This window comes from Euphorbia lathyris, chromosome 7 (genome assembly GCF_963576675.1).
Source record: "Euphorbia lathyris chromosome 7, ddEupLath1.1, whole genome shotgun sequence".
In the NCBI taxonomy this organism is placed as follows: Eukaryota; Viridiplantae; Streptophyta; class Magnoliopsida; order Malpighiales; family Euphorbiaceae; genus Euphorbia; species Euphorbia lathyris.
Window position 1 is genome coordinate 79,926,737 of NC_088916.1, and position 21,753 is coordinate 79,948,489.

Below are 21,753 nucleotides of genomic sequence, written 5' to 3' on the forward strand. Positions count from 1 at the left end.
GAAAAAGTAGTACGAAATAAATCATACGGATAAAGAAAGAAAAATTATCAAAGCATCCATCATAAAATAAGCAAAATGTACGAAACATAATACAAAATAGAAAACATTGTACCAAACTTTAATGTAAAATAACAAAGCAAGATAAATAAAGGAAGAAAAAAAACTAGATAAAACCTAATCATGTGGAGGTGAATCCGTTGGAGACGGTGTGGTTTCAACGTTTTGTCGACGGAAAAACGAAAGCATCCGACGACGGGTAGACTTGTGCTCCCTCCTCAAGTTGTTGAGGTTGTCATTCATCACCATATTGTTTTCCACCAAATCATCAATCCGTAAATTCATTTGGCGATTATGTGAATTGATTTGGGGTTCAAAATCTGCCTCAAATCAACCGGATCATCATCTTGAGGTGCTTGGGGTTGTGGTTGTGCTTGTGGTGCATCTTCCGCATCTTCCGCCTCTCCTCCTTCTTCGGTACCTACAAATTGTGAACTCGAAGTTCCTCCACCCATATTACCACGAAGATGGGCAATACGGACTCATAAGAAATAAAGACGGGAGGAACCGAAGTAAGCAACAAGTGAGCCCGCTCAAGAGTCGAAATATCCAAAATTGGCACATATCCATGGTAGGAAGACATATCATAATCGGCCAACTCTCCACGTGCACCCAAAACAATAGCGGTAATAAAATTACCAAGAGGGACTTGAATGGTGTGAGCCCTCGAAGCACGATACAAATTATCAAATAGCATACCTATGCTATCAACCCTCAAACCTTTAAACAAGCAATCAAGAACGAACAAATGCCTAACTTGAATTTTGGAGCTCTCAACACGACCAAACAAGGAAAAACTCAAGAATTTGTGAAAGAAGAACACACAATTGTCCCTAATCATCTTACTTGAAGTGTTTTTCGAGTTAAAATATGCTTGACCCGAAAGAGTATTCCAAATTGTGTCATTATCAAAATCCCTAGGGTTGTCATGAAAATCACTAGTAGGAAAACCAAACATATTTCCCATGGCTTCATAATCTATGGTGTAAGTCACACCATTATTTCTAAAAGAGATGGAAGTTTTCTTCTTATCAAGTTGCAAAGTAACCAAAAACTCGACAATATATTCCGTAATGCTAGGAAAACGCATGGAAACAAATGTTTGCCAACCCAAAGTCTCAATGAAAGCATTAATCCGAGTAGAGAAATTTAACTCTCTTACCAAATCAAAGTCAAGGAAGTGAATGTCCACGAACTCCCTTTTGGAATTAGAAAAATGAGTGAAACGATTCGCCTCTTCCTTGGAAGCTATGTCAAAATAAGCCCCGCAATGTATACGAAGGCGATTAGCTTCCGTAACTTGTGGCTTGTGACCAACACGCTTTGTTCTAAGCATGATTGTGGTGTTTAGGGTTTGAAAAATAAAGAAGAAGAGATGAAGAAAGAAAAACCAAAGGTTGAAGATAAGTTGGGAATTGTAAGGTTTAATTGAATGAAAGAGAAGGTAGATGAAGAGGTAATTGATTGTGAATAGTGATGAATAAATTGGGAAGAGTAAAAGTGATGTATTGGAAAGAGTTTAGAGTAAGGGATTGGGTATAATGTGAGGTGATGTGATATTTGTGTAAGGAATAGGTTTTTATAGGGGTGAATAGAGTGAGTTATAGGTAGATTAGGAATAGGAATAGGCTTAATTTAGTGCAAAAATTCGGAATTCCCACACCTACAGCACGCGTGTCGCGACCGATAATCTGGATTCTCGGTCGCGACACGACAATTTCAGAGAAGAATTCGCTCTGAAATTGGCCAGTTTTCGCTGGACTTACCGAGAATTAATAATTCTCGGCCGAGAATCGGCCCCTGGTGGCATATATTCACGCAATTTTAACTCTGTTCGTGCAATTTTCTGAGTAATTACGTCCTGATCCTAATTAAAAATGTACCTGTACTTAAAAAACATAAATGATAAGGCATTAATTATAAGAAAAACCAAAGGTTTATCCTTATTAATTGAAAAATAATGAGATATAAATGCCTTAATGAGATTTTAATGAAGCATTAATGTACATTTAAGCATATAAGTTAAATGAATCATCTTTAATGAAATAAATACAAGTGCATGTATTTATTAACTGATATTAAAACCTTAATCTATTGAAACAAAATATAAATGGATTAGATATATAATGTGATGAAAGTATGGATATATGTGTTAATTAATAAAAGTCATATTAGTTCATTACAAACATTATTATCTTCATATAAGCAAGAATGAGTAGAATTGATCAACATGAAATGGATTTAGTATAGATAGATTCATTATCGCATAGGAAATGGAACAAATATATATATATATATATATATATATATATATATATATATATATATATATATATTCCAAGATCAAACTAAGAAAGGAACTAAAATGAATTGAAATTTTTATTGAACAACATATATGTACAAAAATGAATCAAAACATAAAAACAAAGAAAAACGTAATATACACAAAACATGCAAATATTTACAAACGGAAAAAACAAACAAACTTAGACTTATTCTAAATACTCATCCCTATCAATCGGGATTCGTCAGCCCTATAACGCTCTAATTTCAACTGCACGAAAGCTTGACGTTCTGGTGCAGAAAGAAAACGCGGGCCTGTCCTAAAAATACGTTTCACGAGGCCTTCATATTCCAAGAACTCATAGTCCAATTTTGGAAAAGATTCAGCATCTCTCCAAAGAACAGAAATAGTTCCCTTTGCCCCGAGAATTATCCACATATGATATTGCCGAAACCAATCTTCTTATCCTTGGATCGAGAAGCGGCAACAAGACCTTCCATTAAAATCTTGGAGGTATCAACTATATTGCCTTGGAAAATATCTCCAAGGACATATAAATCCGTGTCTTTGACAACACTACTAAATGTGCGTCCGAACAAACTGTGACACAGAAATTTGTGTAGATACATCATCGAATTGGAGTTGATGGATTGGTTGTAGGCGAGACGAGGATTGAAACGCCAAAATCCTGTTAGCATCCTCCATATATCTCTGGATGTCATATCTCTACCAGGATGATGTTTGGTTGTATCCCTCGGGGGAAAACCAAACCAGGCATGTAATTCAGGGTATCCAAACGTAAAGGTTTCGCCATCCCTACGAAAACTAAGACGCACCTGTCGCTTGTTCACGAAACAAACTGTATAGAAAAATTCGAGAATCCAGTCTCCAATAATAGGAAACCTCATACGGGCGAACTTGGTCCATCCCAATCTCTCTAGATAGTGATTTATATCATCGCTGATCCCGAGTTCTTTATTTAAGAACTCGTCCATATAGGAAATGGCGCACCGTAGCGTTCTGATAAGTCAGGACGCTTATTGCGTGAAGTAGCAATCTGCTTGGAAGATTTGTGTTTGGTAGTCATTGGGTTGAGGAACAAAAATGTTTCTGGAACTTTGTTTAAAAATGGTGTTTTTAGAATATCAGATTTTTGTCTGACAGAGATGAATAGAAAGGTAAGTAACAGAACTCTGAACCTCTTGATTTATTTATAGAAATCATAGGACGAAAGAAGGTGTTGTTTTGATGCGAAAAGGCATAAAATCAGACCTTTTGGAGTTGAAGAAACTCAATTTTTCGAGTTTGAATGGCTGTGTCTGCAGGAGGAAGAAGAAACAGGTCTGATGGTGTAGAAAACACCCGTGTCGCGACCGAGACGCGACACGCTAATTTCCTTTCGGAAATCAGGCGTCGAAACCCCAATTTTCTGATTCTCGGCCGAGAATATTAATTCTCGGTAAGATCAGAAAAATCCCTTACCTTCTTGACAATTTTGAAAATGTAAATTCTCAACTGAGAATCCCAAATTCTCGGCTGAGAATCTCTGAATTTCTTCTAATTCGAACTATTAACCTAAAATCTGATTAAAAACATGACTTAAATATATTTTCATGTATCTAAAACTTAATATAAATTCATCTAATAACTAAAAATCATAAAAATGAAATGTGTAAAAATAAAATAAAACAAAACTAAAAATTTAAACTAATAAAAATTCAAACAAGAACAAAATGAAGAAAAAGTACACGAGAATTAACAAATTAATCTTCAGAAAATTTTGTTATGAACTCAATTTCCTTAATTGGAGCATTTTCATAATAAATTTTGCATCTATTACCGTTAACCTTAAAGCGAACTCCGTTAGGTCCTTCAAGTTCTAAAGATCCATAGTCGAATGTTTTAACGACTAAATACGGTCTTGTCCATCTGGACTTAAGTTTACATGGAAACAATCGGAGTCGTGAATTAATAACAGCACCTTATCTCCAATGCTAAAGCTTTTGACTTTAATCTTGGCGTCGTGCCATTTTTTCACTTTTTCTTTATATATTTTTGCATTTTCGTAAGATAAATGACGTAATTCATCCAACTCATTCAAGTTGAGCAAACGTTTCTTGTCTGCTTGTTGCAAATCATAGTTAAGTGTTTTAATAGCCCAATAGGCTTTATGCTCTAATTCTACTGGTAAATGACATGCTTTCCCATACACTAGTCGATATGGTGTCATTCCTACTGGTGTTTTAAATGCAGTACGGTATGCCCATAATGCATTGTTAAGTTTACAAGACCAGTCTCTTCTTGAAGACGAAACTGTTTTCTCTAGAATCCATTTGAGTTCTCTATTTGATATCTCCGCCTGACCATTTGATTGAGGATGATATGGCGTAGATACGCAGTGGTGTACTCCATATTTTCTCATAAGTGTTTCAAAACTTCGGTTTATGAAATGGGTACCTCCATCACTTATCATGATTCTAGGGCATCCAAATCTACAAAATATATCTTCAAGAAACCTAACAACAACCTTAGCATCATTTGTAGGGGTTGCAATTGCTTCAACCCACTTTGAAACATAATCTACGGCTACTAAAATATAAGTTTTTCCAAAAGAAGGGGGAAAAGGACCCATGAAATCGATTCCCCACACGTCGAAGACTTCAACTTCTAATATGTTTGTGAGAGGCATCTCATCTTTCCTTCCTAAATTCCCGGTTCTTTGACATTTGTCACAACGAATAATAAATGAACGAACATCCTTAAACAACGTAGGCCAAAAGAATCCACATTCTAATATCCTAGCTACTGTTTTACTAACGCCGTTATGCCCTCCATAAGAGCTAGAATGACATTCTGACATTATAGACCCGTATTCATTTTCATTAACGCATCTCCTAATCATACCATCACCACAAGTTTTGAACAAGAAAGGATCTTCCCAAAAATACTGTTTAACATCAGAAAAGAATTTTTTCTTTTGTTGGAAATTTAACCCTTCTAGAACAACGTTAGCTGCGAGATAATTTGCTATATCCGCATACAATGGTGACATGACACTTTTTATTTGATAAAGATATTCATCAGGGAAATCATCTCGTATACCGATAGTTTCACCTATAGGACCATTTTCATCTTCGAGTCTTGATAAACGATCGGCGATAAGGTTTTCTACTCCCTTTTTGTCTTTAATTTCTATATCAAATTCTTGTAACAACAAAACCCATCTAATCAGACGTTGTTTTGCATCTTTCTTAGCAAATAGATACCTTAAAGCTGCGTGATCGGTATATATAATAACTTTAGATCCTAGCAGATATGACCTAAATTTATCACATGCAAAAACTACCGGTAGCATTTCTTTTTCGGTTGTGGTATAATTTAATTGTGCACCTGACAATGTGTGACTGGCATAATAAATAACATGAAGCTTCTTATCCTTCCTTTGACCTAAAACACATCCGAAGGCTAAGTCACTTGCATCACACATGATTTCAAAAGGTAAATCCCAATCGGGTTTAGCAATTATGGGTGCACTGACTAAAGCTGCTTTCAATGTTTCGAAAGCTTTAACACAATCTTCATTGAAATCAAAGGTTGAGTCTTTCATGAGTAAATTAGTAAGTGGTTTGGAAATTACAGAAAAGTTTTTAATAAATCGTCTGTAAAAACGTGCATGTCCTAAAAATGACCTTACTCCTTTAACAGTAGTTGGAGGGGGTAATTTTTCTATCACTGAAGTTTTTGCTCTATCCACTTCTAATCCTTTTTTAGATATTTTATGACCTAAAACAATTCCCTCGTCAACCATGAAATGACATTTTTCCCAGTTTAAAACTAAATTCGTTTCTTCACATCTAGACAAAACTTTATCCAAATTTCCTAAACATGCATCGAAAGAATCTCCGTATACTGAAAAATCATCCATAAACACTTCCATGATATCTTCAATGGAATCGTTAAAAATCGCAGTCATACAACGTTGAAATGTTACTGGTGCATTACATAGACCAAAGGGCATTCTCCTATATGCAAAGGTTCCATAAGGACATGTGAAGGTTGTTTTATCTTGGTCATCCGGGTAAATATAAATTTGAAAGAATCCGGAGTAACCATCTAGAAAACAATAGAAAGCATGACCATCTATCCTTTCAATCATTTGATCAATGAAAGGTAGAGGAAAATGATCTTTCCTGGTTGCTTTGTTAAGGTTCCTATAATCTATACAAACCCTCCAACCGGTGGTGGTTTGCGTAGGTATTAATTCACCTTTGTCATTCCTTACTACAGTTATGCCTCCTTTTTTAGGTACACAATGGATTGGACTAACTCATTCACTATCCGAAATAGGATAAATGATTCCATTGTCTAAAAGTTTAGTAATCTCATTTTTTACTACTTCTTTCATGTTCGGATTTAAGCGTCTTTGCCTATCTGCTTTAGGTGGCTTATCTTCTTCTAAGTGAATTCTGTGCATTACAATACTAGGGTTAATTCCTTTTAAGTCTGAAATTTGCCATCCCATACTTCCTATCCTATTTCTAACAACCTCTTTCAATTTTTCTTCTTGAACATGTGTTAATTTGTTAGAGATAATTATAGGTAGAGAATCGCCTTCGCCTAAGAAAGCGTACCTCAAATGGTTTGGTAACTATTTAAGTTCTAATTTAGGGGGTATTACAATTGAAGGCGGAACTGGTCCATCTTCTCGAATCAAAGGCTCTGGGTCCTTATCTTCTAATTCTTCACCCATTATAGGTTCTATTATTTCTTCTTTTTGAATAATGTCATTGACACATTCTTCAACTAAATCAAGTTTCATACAAGCGAATTCCTCCGTAGGATATTTCATCGCTTTGTTCATATCAAACTCAATCTTATCGTCTCCTATCCTTAAAACTACTTTCCCTTCCGACACATCAACTAGAGCACGTCTCGTGTTCATAAACGGTCTACCAAATATTAGCGGACAATTAACGTCATATGCAAAATCTAATATAACGAAATCGGTAGGAAAAATAAATTTGTCAACTTTAACTAAAACATCCTCAATTATACCATATGGTCTTTTAGTGGTTTGATCCGCTAATTGCAAAACCATATTGGTACGTTTGATATCTTCTTCTAAACCTAACTTATTAAAAATAGACAATGACATTAAATTTATACTTGCTCCTAAATCACAAAGACAACTTGGGAATTCAATATCTTCCAATTTACACGGAATAGTAAAACATCCGGGATCTTTGAGTTTAGTAGGCAAATTACTCGACACTATCGAACTACAGTCTTCAGTTAGCGAAATGGATGAAATTCCTTCCCAACTAAATTTCTTTGAAATTAAATCTTTTAAGAAATTTCCATAGTTGGGAATTTGCGTAATCGCATCCATAAATGTCAAATTAATGTGCAAATTTTTAAGGTTATCTAAAAACGTTAAAAGTTGTTTGTCATAGTCCTTATTTCGGACTTTGTGTGAAAAAGGTGGTTTGGGTACAAAAGTTTTTGCATTTGAGTCAATTGATGAACTTTTTGTGTTTAATTTATCTTCTTTGGACTTTGGTAAATCAGTTCCTGGTAAAGTTGAATCTCCGGGCATTTCCGGACCTAAGTAATTTTTCCCTGAACGAGGAGTGATAGCCCTCACATGCTCTTTCGGATTTTCTTCCGTATGGCTGGGAAGACTTCCCTCTTTGCGGGATGGAATTGATTTAGCAATTTGGCCAATTTGAACCTCCAAATTATGGATGCTAGATGAATGGTTTTTAATAAGCTGATCGAATTTATTCTCGATCCATTTAAAACCATCGTCGTGATTACTTATTTTTCCACTCATAGCATCTATAAATTTGTCGATTTTAGAAGATAAAGTGCTAATCGTATCTCTTGATTGATTTTGATAATTATTGGTACGATTTTGATTAGCATTTGCATTATTATTATCTTTCGAGTTAAAGTTAGGATGATTCCTCCATCGAGGATTATAGGTATTAGAATAAGGATTATTAGTTTGGTTTTGCCCTTGGACAAAATTTACCTGTTCAATCTCGCTCATACCTTCATAATCCACATCCGTTTGGATTGGATTACCATTAGAATCACACGGTGCCATAAACCTATCAATTTTGTGCGATAAGGCAGAAAATTGGGCTTGTAACATCGCAACTGGATCAAGATTCACTATACCTTTAACCGATGATGTGTTCGAGGATGATGGTTTCGCCACTGGTATATGTCCACGATCCGCGGGCCACATACTGCTGTTAATTGCCATTTCTTCCAAAAGTTCTCTTGCTTGGGCAGATGTCTTTTTCATGAATAGCCCTCCCGACATTGCATCTAATGAACCTCTAGTTGTAGGATTTAATCCATTATAAAATGTTTGCATTAAAAGTTCAGCGGGCAATTGGTGGTGGGGGCATAAACGTTGAAGTTCTTTAAAATGTTCCCAAGCCTCATAAAGAGTTTCATTATCATTTTGAGAAAAAGATGTTAACTCTTTTATAACTCTTGCGGTTTTTGCTAAAGGAAAATATTTCGATAAAAACGCTTGGGCTAATTGCTCCCAAGTTTCAAACGTTGCGCCTGGCATTGAAGTTAACCATTCTTTGGCCCTGTCCTTCAAAGTGAAAGGAAAGAGGCGAAGTTTGATTGCTTCGGCAGTCACATCATTTATTTTAAAAGTGTCACAAATTTCAAAGAAATTTGTCAAGTGGGTGTTAGGATTTTCGTTGGGTAACCCGTAAAATGTTACATTATTTTGCAACATATTAAGCAATGCTGGCTTAATTTCAAATTGGTTTGCGGTGATTCTGGGTCTAACGATACTATTGGTTACACCGGCCACTCCCGGCCTATTGGTTAATGGAGTTTTATTTTTCTTGTCTTTCTTTTTCTTTTTAATCGTCTTTTCAATTTCTGGGTCTAGCGGTTTTAGTGGAATGCCTGAACTTCGACAACTGCGCATGAACTTGAAATCTTGCACGAACTAAAACTACTTCAAAACAGAATTTGAAAAATAAATATGTTAGTAATTTGAAATAAATAAAATATAAAAGTTTGAATAAGTATGTATAAACCTAGATTCGAAATAAAACACGAAAAATCTAAATTTTTGTTAAAAATTTTGTCGTTCCCCGGCAAGGGCACCAAAAACTTGTTGAGCGACTTCCGCAAGTGCACGGTTTCTCTTATAGTAATAAAAATATATCGATCCCATAGGGAACGTATTTTAACGAAAACTTATTTTAATTCAGTTTGATTTACTTTCAAGGTTTATAATATGGAAAATCGTTTAATTGGATTTGGTTTTGAAATTGATAGAATAAGAATTAGATTAGAGCATGTAGAATGTTAGAAATCAATTCTGTTTTGAGTATGAATTTACAAGACAGAAACGTTTAGTGCTTTAGAAAAGGGAATAAATGTATTCGTTTGCATTAAGCAAAGAAAACACCTTTAAACTTTGTATAAATTATATAAATGTAATAACATAAACTCCTTCAATTAAAAGGCCTTGAACGCAGACAATCCTCTTAACTGGTTTAGATTGCTTCCTTAACCAAATTAATACTTCAATCCAAGATATCAATTTGCCTAAGTGTTTAACAAAGTTTCCTTGTAAAGATTTTGAATTCAACTACGTTTTAATGAAAACACCAGAACTCACTTCGGATCAGCTACAGAAGTGCTACATAAAAATCTATTGAATTGAATAAACTTTATTAGATGAAGTATGAATTTGATACAAGTTTATAGAGAAAAAGAAGCATGGAAGCTGTCATCGACTTTCAAGCGAACGGGTTGTCGATCCTTTCCTTGAACCTCGATTAGAGTTTGTCAGGCTTATGGGTCGAATCCTCTACTTAATCTTCTCGCTGAATCTTCGGAATAGAGATGGTTCCTTCTACTACCAGAATGTAAACTAATATGAACAAATCTTAATCTAAATCTAAATGCTACTGTGTTTGTAATTATTTGATAAACAATGTGTGTACATCATATTGCTTTTTACAAGATCGAACTTTTAACTCTGAATTGCTTGACTCAGAATTTCTGCATTAATTCTGTACTAAATCTTCTCTTCAATATATCATTTAACTCTGAAACAACTCTCTATTTATAGATGTTGAGGAGTCATGTCTGATGCGAAGCGGTGTTCTTATCCAATCCAACGGACGCGTTTCGTCGAAAACGAACATGTGCAAATTACGTTTCCTGAAAATCTGAACTTACCGAGAATGTAAATTCTCGGCCGAGAATGGAGGAACATATATTCAGCCTTTGAAATGATAAGGGGGAGAGCTGGGCGACGCGTGTCGCGACCGAGAATGGAGGATTCTCGGTCGTGACACGAAATATTTTTCTCCGTCTCTGACTTCGTCCTCGTCCTCATTTCGGCGCGTTTGATTTTCGTCGTCTTTGACTCCTTTTGTAGGGTTTTTCCTTCATTTTTAACCTCTTTTCGTTCCTATTTGGATTTTACCAAATATTTAGGTACCTTGCATGAAAGAAACATATTTGAACGTAAAAGTATTTGAAATAGATATAAATAGTGCGATTTTATAGCAAAACTGATGTAAATAGTAATGATATTTTAGGTATATTTTGGGCTTAACATTATACTGTTGTCCCTAAGTGAGGCAGTGACTGTAAGTCGGTGTGAAGATGGAGAGGCTTCCGGATCCATAAAGGGACGAACCTTCTTGAGAGTCTCTGGCCCATTTGGACTTGGGTCTTTAAGATAGTGGATCTGTAACAGATGCCCCCCATCCCCCCCCCCCCCCCACACACACACATACAATGGTGCATTTCGAATCATTACATGTGAGGTAAAATTTAATTTTTGTTGTCCAATAAGCGGGCTTAATATAGTGGATCTCTAACAGATGTCCCCCCCCCACATAATGGTGCATTTTGAATCATTACATATGAGGTAAAATTTATTTTTTGTTGTCCAACAGGCGTGCTTAATATCCACTTGCGTAGTGAGAGAGTTAATAGTCGTTGCATTTTAACTTGATGGAGGTTATGTGGTGATGAAGGATCAAATAAGCTAACTGCTTCGTGCTGAACTCTTTCACATTCTTATAAGGCCTGAGTGGATCATCTTTCAAAGGACTTGCTCTTTCATCTTCGTGTAGTTTTCTTTTACAGTAAGGTTAGTTCTCTTATTTTTCTTATTTTTTTGTTGATTCTGTTCATACTTCCTTTTCATGTGTCTATGTTGTGCACATGCAAAGGTTTTTGGATTGCGATCACTTTGAGATGTCTAGGTCAACTTTAAATTTGGATATTGCACGGTCCAGAAGCATGGGTAGCCTTGATAGGGGATCTAAAAATGGCAGTGGTTCTAACAGTGAGTTTGAGGAATTCAGTGGTTACTAGGTACAATCAAACATATTTTCCTACAATGGATCATTACACTAGACAGTTCTTTGGTGGTACTATATTTAGAGAGATCGGGATGACCCTTGGCTAGTTGTATGAGAAAATCCTAAGAGATGTGTGGTCCATCAATGTATTGGGGTTCGCTCCTATGATCCGTTTTGACCACCAAGAGCACCCCTCTATTAATAACAACCTATCTCTTGTGGAGGAGGTGGCGAATAGGCTCACTCCTGAGGATGTGGCCTTGATTGACATAACTTATTGAGTTGGGGGAGCGTATCACTTGGAGGCCCCTCACTCTAAGGTGTGTGCCAGCAACCTTATGCCTCCCAATGCTTGTGTGATACAGATTAGTGAAGTTATCTGATAACTGCAATTGCCCCCCTTATAACTTACTCCCATTTTTTGGACGCAATTAGCCACCTTATACTAGTTTTGTAGATGAAATGAGTATAGGCTAGCTATGACTATTTTCAGACAGTTCTAGCATCATAGGACTGTTAAATGCTTCTTGTATAATGATATATAAAGAAAGTGTCCGAGTGGAGAGATAAGATTTTCATAACGCGGAAGGATTCTCCTTTTTCCTTTCTAATTAGTCGCCTTCTACTAATTTTGCCAACGAAGCGGGTATAGGCTGGTTGTGACTACTTTCAGACAGTTTTGGCATCATTCATAGGATCCAAAGTCTTGCCATGTTTGCTAGAAAATGCAGAGGGCTATAAAGGACTTCTTATGTAATGATATAAATAAAGTTCTCGAGTGGAGAAATAGTTTTTTTCATAGTGCGGAAGGATTCTCATTTTCCCTTTCCAACTTACTGGAACATGAACCCCAAGAGTGTCAGATGATGACATCCCAATAGGTGCTCGTTGGAGTCTAACATGGCCGTTTATAATTGGCGGTTGGTTCTTGGGGAGGCCAGCTCTTGCTACCAAAATCGTGACCAAGTTGGTTCAGTAGTTCGTTGGGGAGTTGAACTGAGTATGGAGAGGATGGAAATTCCCGTTGTTAAGAATTTAGCGTAGAAAAACAAGGTGAAAAATAATTTTCTACCATTTTAATTCACCCAGGTACATCAAGTATCTTAAAGAATGAATTAAAAGGGTTTCCCATTCTCCTTGGAACGGGAGTCAATTTACTCATGAAATCCAAAGGAAGTGAAAAAACTTACCAAAATTAATAAGAAGACAATAGACAACATTTTTTATGAATGAAAAAAAGAATGGAAAGTGGAATATAAAGAGTGAAGAAACTGGTATATGGGGATTAAAGGTTAGGGAGAATGACTGTTACAACTCAATTAATGATCAATAATAATGTTTATAAATCTTGTTGACAGAGATAATGTAAATTCATATATTTTCTTTACTTATAGTATTTATGATATTAATATAGGATTTATGATGACAGAGATAATGTAAACTCATTTATTCTCTTTACTCCTGGTATTTATGATATTAATATAGTATTTATGATGACAGAGATAAAGTAAACTCATTTATTCTTTTTACTCATACGATGCCAACTAAGCTAAAAGGCTTCTAAAACACTTCTTGTAAATTATCTCTGCTCCCACTATTATATATATATATATAGAGTATAGATTGATATTGTTTATATATAATTTTATTATTAAATGTGGCCCTTGGTTTTTTGTTTATTATTTCATTAAAGTGGTGCAATATAGAAAACAAAGTTTTAATTCATCGACTTGATATAACTCATTCGAATATCAAATTGCTATTTTAATTCTAAAGAAGACAATATCATTTAATTTGTAATAACAATAATCAAAAGTCAAATACAACCACTTTTGCATGTTAATTTATATCTCCTCTGTTGAATTTTCAGTCATGGCTAGATGTATGTTGGAGTATCTAGAGTGAAAAGTAAAAGTAGATTGAAGATTCTTATTTGCAACGATGAATATAAAACATGTAGTAGTACTCAAAATGTAGTATTCAAATATATTTTTAATTATTTATATAGTGAATTATTATAGTATAATATTTTAATTACTTATATAGTTATACTACATATTAATATATATTTTTATACTAATTTAATTATATTTAATGAATTTGAAAATATTATACATATCTTGCATCACAGAGGTATAAGACTAGTTAATCAAAGGGAACAATTATCCACCTCGGTGAAAAGTGATTTATTTCCTAATTTAATTTACATGTTTGATCTTATAGAAAAAGATTTTCTTTGATTAAATTTTATTTTCCACCTTTTAATTCGTTATAAAATTCATTCACATCTAATTCACACTTGTTACCATTTCCAATGAAAAATAATTAGCTTCCTAAGTCATCTGATTTGGTTAATATTTTGACGGTCAAATTGGTCGTCAAAGTTAGCACCCAAAATCAATTTAGCGCAAAATTTATATTCACATGATACTTGTTAACAGAAATAGAACAGTGAAGAAGAGAGAGAGAAGTCGGACTTGAGGGAGGTAGAGAGAGGCCGAGTAGAGAGAGAGATTGTAATTGTGATAATTCCCTTAATTAGGGTTTCTATTGATAATCAGTATATATATAACAGGTAGTATAAACCTAATAAACAACTGATAAGAACAAGTATAATCCTAATATACTTGCTGAGAGTATTGGTACAAGTATAACTCTATAAGAGTTTGGAGAGTAATTATCCTAAAGATAATGAGTAATTATCCTGAAGATAATGCGTAGAGATAATACACAAGATTATCTCTAACACCCCCCGCAAGCCGATGCCGATCTTGAACCAATAATCTGGAGTGGAGTCGCATAAATCGCAGACTAGGGAGCGGCTTGGTCAGAATATCAGCCACCTGATCATCAGTTGGAATGAAACGAACGCTGAGAAAACCATTGGTGACTTGTTCACGAACAAAATGATAGTCAATCTCGATATGCTTGGTACGAGCATGAAACACAAGATTGGATGTGAGATAAATGGCACCTACATTGTCGCACCATAATTGCACAGGTTTAGATATTTGAAATCCTAAATTGAGTAGAAGCGATTGAATCCACAGAAGTTCAGCCGTGGCATTTGCAACCGCTTTCTATTCACTTTCAGTAGAGGAGCGCGCTATCGTTGATTGCTTGCGAGTTTGCCATGAAATGATACTCTTACCAAGGTAGATGCAGAAGGCACCTGTGGATCGTCTATCATCAGGACATCCACCTCAGTCACTATCAGAATAGCAATGTACATTGTCGATGGGTTTGCTTGACATCGTAATGCCATAGTTCAGAGTGCCTTGAAGATACCGAAGAACCCGCTTAACACTCTTCCAATGTTCGTTCGTCGGACAGTGAAGAAACCGACATAATTTGTTAACCGCAAATGCAATATTAGGCCGAGTGAGAAGAAAATACTGAAGTGCACCCACAATACTGCGATATTCATCCCCAGACGGGAGACTGGTGCCTAGTGATTTTGATAGCGTTGGTGTGGTAGCCATGGGTGTGGAAATCGCTTTTGAATCAACCATCTTGACCCTATCCAGAATGTTAGATGCATATTTTGCTTGACAGAGGTGAATACCCTCTTTTGAATATTGAATTTCAATGCCTATGAAGTACTTAGCCTTGCCCATATTGCGAATTGGAAACTCCTTTTCAATAGAAGCAATTGTTTTAACAATGTGATCCGGAGTATTTCCTGTGATAAGAATATCATCCACATAACATAATACGTATGTTTGTGGTTGACCCTGTTTGTGAACAAAGAGAGAGTTATCTGCTAGAGACATTTTGAAGCCAAGAGAGACAAGAAAATTCCGTAATCGTGTGAACCACTCACGAGGTGATTGTTTCAGCCCATACAAGCTCTTACAAAGAAGACACACAAAATTAGGTTGTTCAGGATCCCGAAAACCTTAAGGTTGTTCCATGAAAATTGTTTCTGATAGGCTTCCATGAAGAAACGCATTAGACACATCGAGTTGGTTGATGAACCATCCATTTGTTGTAGCTATGGTAAAAACGATTCGAATGGTGGTTGCTTTAACCACAGGGCTGAATGGTTCTTTGTAATCAATCCCGGATTTTTGAGTGAAGCCACGCGCCACAAGCCTAGCTTTATATCGATCAACAGAACCATCGCTTTTTCTTTTGGTTCGGAATAGCCATCGAGAGGTTATAATATATCGTCCAGGAGGTCGAGGGACAAGTTGCCAAGTTCCATTGTCAATTAATGCCTTAATTTCCTCAGACATTGCCTGGTGCCATTCTGGGGATTTCTGCGCTTTACTGAAACAAGTAGGATCAACAGTGCCATCAATGTGCGAGGAGAGAAGCACTTCAAAACGACCATGAGAATTCAAAGTGGTATAGCGCAATTGCATATCATGCCGGTGAGGGAGAACATGTCTACAAAATCATCGTATTGCAAGTCGTGGAATGCGAGGCATCGCACCTACTTGGGACACTGACAGAGTCGCGGAGGTGAGCTGCGGTACGTCAGGAAGGTGCTGAATGCCTGGTCGATTGTCAAACAATGGCGTCTGACGTTGATCAGTTATGACGATGGGATTCACGATGGAGCTGGACACAGCCGATGGCGACACGATGATTTCAGGAACACACGGGCTGTTTGCGACGTCCGGAGTAGCAGTAGATCCAGCGAGAATTTGCGAAAAAATTGCAACAATGGAGTATGCGGCACCCACGATGTCCCGACTAGTAGCAATTTCTGCGGTACCAGCGGTGCAAGGATCGTTGCACGGAGGATTGTCAGCCACTAGTTCGTGGAGAGGCCGTAAGGTAGACTCGGTGATACACGTAGCACGTGGAGATGAAGTCGAATTTGGAATAGTTGGGGATTGTAGGCGAGGGACAGGGGAAATATTTGGAATTAGCGAATGAGAAGGAGAAGAAGTGTGTATAGAAGAATGCAAAGGGATATTACCTGGATACGACCCAAGCAGTGATAGGAGCTCATGAGTTCAGCATTGAATTCAACGTTAGTAGGAGGAGACGATGCTACAGGTTGCGTTGCCGGGAAGACATCCTCCTGATGCCGAACGAATTTACATATGTAAATTCTTTTAGTTAATAGATCAAGACGCAGTTCACCAGAATGATTAGATGATGGATCTAAGTAGACACATAATTTAGAGCGAAATTCAAACTTGTGTCAATTGTAAGGTCGAAGTAATGGAAAAATACCACTTCCAAAAATACGTAAAGGTGAGTAAGTGGGTTGTTTTTTGTGAAAGAGAAAAAATGGTGATTTATCACAAAGAACTTTGGTAGGGAGAATATTAATCATACGCATGCTATGAATCATGGCATAATTTCAAAAATAGAGAGGTAAGGAAGCATTTGCTAATAGAGTGAGACAAGTGTCAACAACATGTCGAATTTTTCGTTCAGCAATACCGTTTTGAGCATAGGTATGAGGGCACACAATTTTATGAATAATACCATTTGTTTGTAGGAATGATTGAAGTGCTTGAAATTCACCCCCAAGATCGGAATAGAAATTCTTAACTCTAGCATTGTACTGATTTCTAATCATGACATATAATTTTTGAAACGTAACAACAACTTCACTTTTATTTTTTAAACAAGTGAATTCATCAATGATAATAAAAAAAATAACGATGTCCATTAAAAGAAAGAACAGGAGCAGGGCCCCAAACATCTAAATGTAAGTTTTCAAAAATAGAGGTGATGGAACGCACAATTGAAGGTAAAGAATTTTGGCTAATTTTCCTAGAGGAAAAAATAAACAACTACTGACTGGTGCTGTTGACACCAGCTTATTATTCTTCAAAATTTTGCTAACTGTTTGATTCTGACAATGCCCCAAGCGTGCATGCCACCGTTCAAAAGACACCTCTCCTACTAGCGCCTCCTTTAAGCTTGGTGGAAGCACATAAAGCTAATCCTTACTCGGACCGCGTAACAGGATTTCCCTAGTTGCTTGATCCTTTACAAAAAAAATGGTTAGGCCAAAATTCAAAGAAATAAGCATTATCTCTAGAAAATTTTTGAACATATAAAAGTGATTTGGTGAGCTTAGGCACAAGTAAAATATCATTGATATTGAAATTATGAATTTTAGAGTGACCCAGATGAGAAATTTTCAAACCTTGCCCATTGCCGAACTGAACAGTATCATAACCTGGATATGGTTGCATGAGTTGAAGTTGATGCGGATTAGCAGTCATGTGGTTTGTGGCTCCAGTGTCTGGATACCAAGGCTGAGGCGGTCCACTGAAGGGATCTGTGGGAGTCTATCATGATGCATAAGCTTGTGGTCCAGAACGATGCTGTGTTGTATACCCCTTTGGACGTTTGCATTTGTCTGCCCAATGATCAAGATCACCACAATTGAAGCATTTTCCACCCCTCCTCTTTTTATTTCTTCTTGTAGCAACATTGGGTAAAACAGTTGATACATTTGTCTCAAGAGAGTTGGTGCTGGGAGTGGGTAGTAGGAATTCAGACTTTTTTGTTGTTGACTGAATCAACCCCTCAATTATCTTCAAATTGCTCGATAATTCATAAAAACCAATATGCATGCCTTTTTTAGTGATGAGATTCTGAATGGATGATTTGAATGCCTCACCAAGATTTTTGTATAGCAAAGGAGGTAGGAGATGCATGGGATATGGGTTACCAGAAGTAGCAAGGTCATCCAGAATGGTTTTTAATTTTGCATGTATTCACTGATAGATATGTCATTTTGTTCAAGTTCTTGGAATTGCAGACTTAATTGAAATTGCCTAGAATCGGTGATAATACCATAGGCTTGTTCAAGAGCCAGGCAAATATCATGAGAGTAATGAAAGCAAGTAATTAAAGGATAAATCTCCTCAGTAAGTGAATGCAATAGTAGAGACATAACAGTGTTCTCAAGATCATCCCAAACAGTATAAGCAGGATTAAGCAACAAATTATCAGGGCCAGACATAAAGCTACTCCGAGATAAAAAAAATTGGAGGTGGATGATTGTTGCTAATAATATGCTCAAAGTAGTGATGAGATTTTAAAGTGGACACAATCACCATTCTCCAAGCTTTGTAGTTATGAGGTGTTAATTTTATATGAGTAGTTGTGTGAGTAGGAGCAGGACGAGTCACATGAACAAAATTTGTTGCGAAAGTAGAATAAACAGGGTTCATGGATGAAGAAGGGTGTTCATGATTGGGATGAGGTTGAAACGTTGGACCAAGATTAGAAATAAAAGAATCTGAAGCATGAGTATGTAGGGAGGATGGTAGTTGAGAACTGTGGTACGAGGGTGGGGGACCAAAACCAGGTCTAATAATTTGTTGAGAGTTATTACCTGGTGGAGGAAATAGTTGAGGAGGCGTATGATTCTGTTTAGTACGAGGAATAGCACCAGAATCCTTATTATCAAATAAATATGTTGATGTTACGGATGATTGCTCTGGAGTGGTGAATGGAGACTCAAACCTCCATCCAGAAGAAGGCTGCAGAGACGAAGCAGAAGCAGTGGCCACTGTAAGTTCAGTGCCCAAAATGGACTAACCAACGCCAGAAAACAGGTTACTAGAGGCAGCGGCAGATGGCTGCTGGCAGCAGAGACACCGTCAACTCTGTTGGACAAAGACACGGTGGAAACAGCAGGCTGAGCAAATTCGGATTGATTTCCGATATGCGATTGTGAGGGAATGGAGTCGGACATGGTCGGATCGGACGTTGCTCTTGATACCATGTTAACAGAAACAGAACAGTGAAGAAGAGAGAGAGAGAGAGAGAAGTCGAACTTGAGGGAGGTAGAGAGAGAGAGGCCGAGTAGAGAGAGAGAGATTGTAATTGTGATAATTCCCTTAATTAGGGTTTCTATTGATAATCAATATATATATATATAACAAGTAGTATAAACCTAATGAACTACTGATAAGAACAAGTATAATCCTGATACACTTGCTAAGAGTATTGGTACAAGTATAACTCTATAACAGTTTTGAGAGTAATTATCCTGAAGATAATGCGTAGAGATAATACAGAAGATTATCTCTAACAATACTCTATCTCTAACAATACTCTCCTTGCTCTATACATTCTTGTGTTTCCTAATAAGGACTCGTGTACCATCATTTATATTTGCATGATATCCGTTAGAAGTTTTCATAGGTATCCGAAAGATAATTAAAGTACATCCCTTAAACTCAGTAATTATTGCCATTTGGAAGATAATTAGCTTCCTAATAGCCGTCTGGTTTGATTAATATTTTAACGAATTAAGAGTTAAATTGATCCTTAAAATTGACATACAAGATCAATTTAATCCAAATTAAAATTTAGGTATCAACTCAATCTTTAAATTGACAAATGAAAGATGATTAGTTACCTAATAGGAGACTCTTGCCATTTGGAAGATAATTAACTTCCTAATAGCCGTCTGATTTGATTAATATTTTAACAAATTAAGAGTTAAATTGATCCTTAAAATTGACATATAAGATCGATTTAACCCAAATTAAAATTTAGTTATTAACTCAATCTTTAAATTGACAAATTTTAACAATTTGATCCGGATATAATAATTTTTAATAGCAAACATTTATAAAATTTAAACCAATTTGTCAAAACACACCAATTATTCTAATTCAAATTGATCCTTCAAGTTGACACACAAGATCAATTTAATCCAAATTAAAATTTAAGTATCAACTCAAAATTGGCAAATTTTAACAAATTGATCCGGATATAATCATTTTTAATACCAAAAATTTATAAAATTTAAACCAATTTGTCAAAATATGCCAACTTGGAAGCTAAGTTGATAGCTAAACTTCGATTTAAGCTACCGAATGCTAAGTTCAAGAGCCATTTCTATTATTTTTAATATAAAAAAATGCAAAAAACATAATTAAACCCTTGATCATTTATTTTGTTATGAATTTGGCCCTTATTTAAAATGAGAAGATCGATTTGGCGATTCTAATGTTGAAAATCACAAAATGGAAGAGGAGAAAATCGAGTTTGGAAAAATATACTGGAAATTAATTTCTATAATTTCGTTTTAGTTTTTAATTTTTATCTTTCCTAATCAAGGAATTCTTATTTTTATTTGTCCATGTCAACAAGCCGAATCACCCTAACGATGTATGTAGTCCAAATCCGACGAAAAAGTTAAATAAGAACCTAATCCATAATAGAATCAATGATCAAGGGCTAAATATAGAAAAATAAATAATTAAGGGCTTAATCCTTAAAACACGTAAAGTTCCTAAACTTAATTATGCTTTTTGCCTATAAAAAATTTATAAAATTTGAACCAATTTGTCAAAATACACTTAACTTAAAAACTGAGTTGATAGCTAAACTTAGATTTAGACTATATTTACCTTCTGAGTAGGAACATCTAGATTTCTAGCAAAATTGCACACAACTGGAACATCTCATATTAAAATACATGTAACCTGAAAACACGACATACAATCAAATACTAACCCGGTTAGGTTGACAAGATTATGATATCATACAATGTTAATAAGTTGGGTCGAGCCGAACATACTGGACAAGGCCTAATGGCATTTTATCTTGTTCAAATCAGACACATTGGACACGGACCTAGGCGGGCCGGGTGAGTACAAGGGCCATGAACAGGTCTATTTTAGGCTCCAAAGTTTGGTTTCACTTCCACAATTCAAGCAGAAAAGAACCACTGTATAGATGTGCTGACTTTACCATTTATCAAACTAAATATTGTTCAAATTGTCATTGTTTTCCAAATTGGATGCAATTTATGCTCTAAACCGCGTTAGGAAACGGGTTTAGTTTTCGCCATCTAAATTAACAATCGGTACCTTGTCTTTCATCACCACCACTTCCAGGATACCATCACTGAAATTAGGAAGGATATATCTAGGGTTAACTGGTCCGGGTAGCTTGAATGAGAGCGTGAACGGTCCAGATGAAGCGAGTTGCTGGACTCTTAATTGATAAAGACCCATTGGGGCTGTAACAGTTCCCCCTTCGTCAGGTAATACCTTGCCTCGTATGTAAACTGTTCCGTCATGCTGAATCTCACATTTT

General features: G+C 36.0%; 1 non-coding gene across 1 annotated transcript; it reads left to right on the top strand.

The window, feature by feature from the left end:
- Positions 1-8,742: 8,742 nt before the first annotated feature.
- On the top strand, positions 8,743-8,849 carry LOC136201621 (small nucleolar RNA R71). The gene has a single exon (XR_010673967.1). It is a non-coding gene; the product is annotated as a small nucleolar RNA R71 (small nucleolar RNA).
- Positions 8,850-21,753: the final 12,904 nt, after the last annotated feature.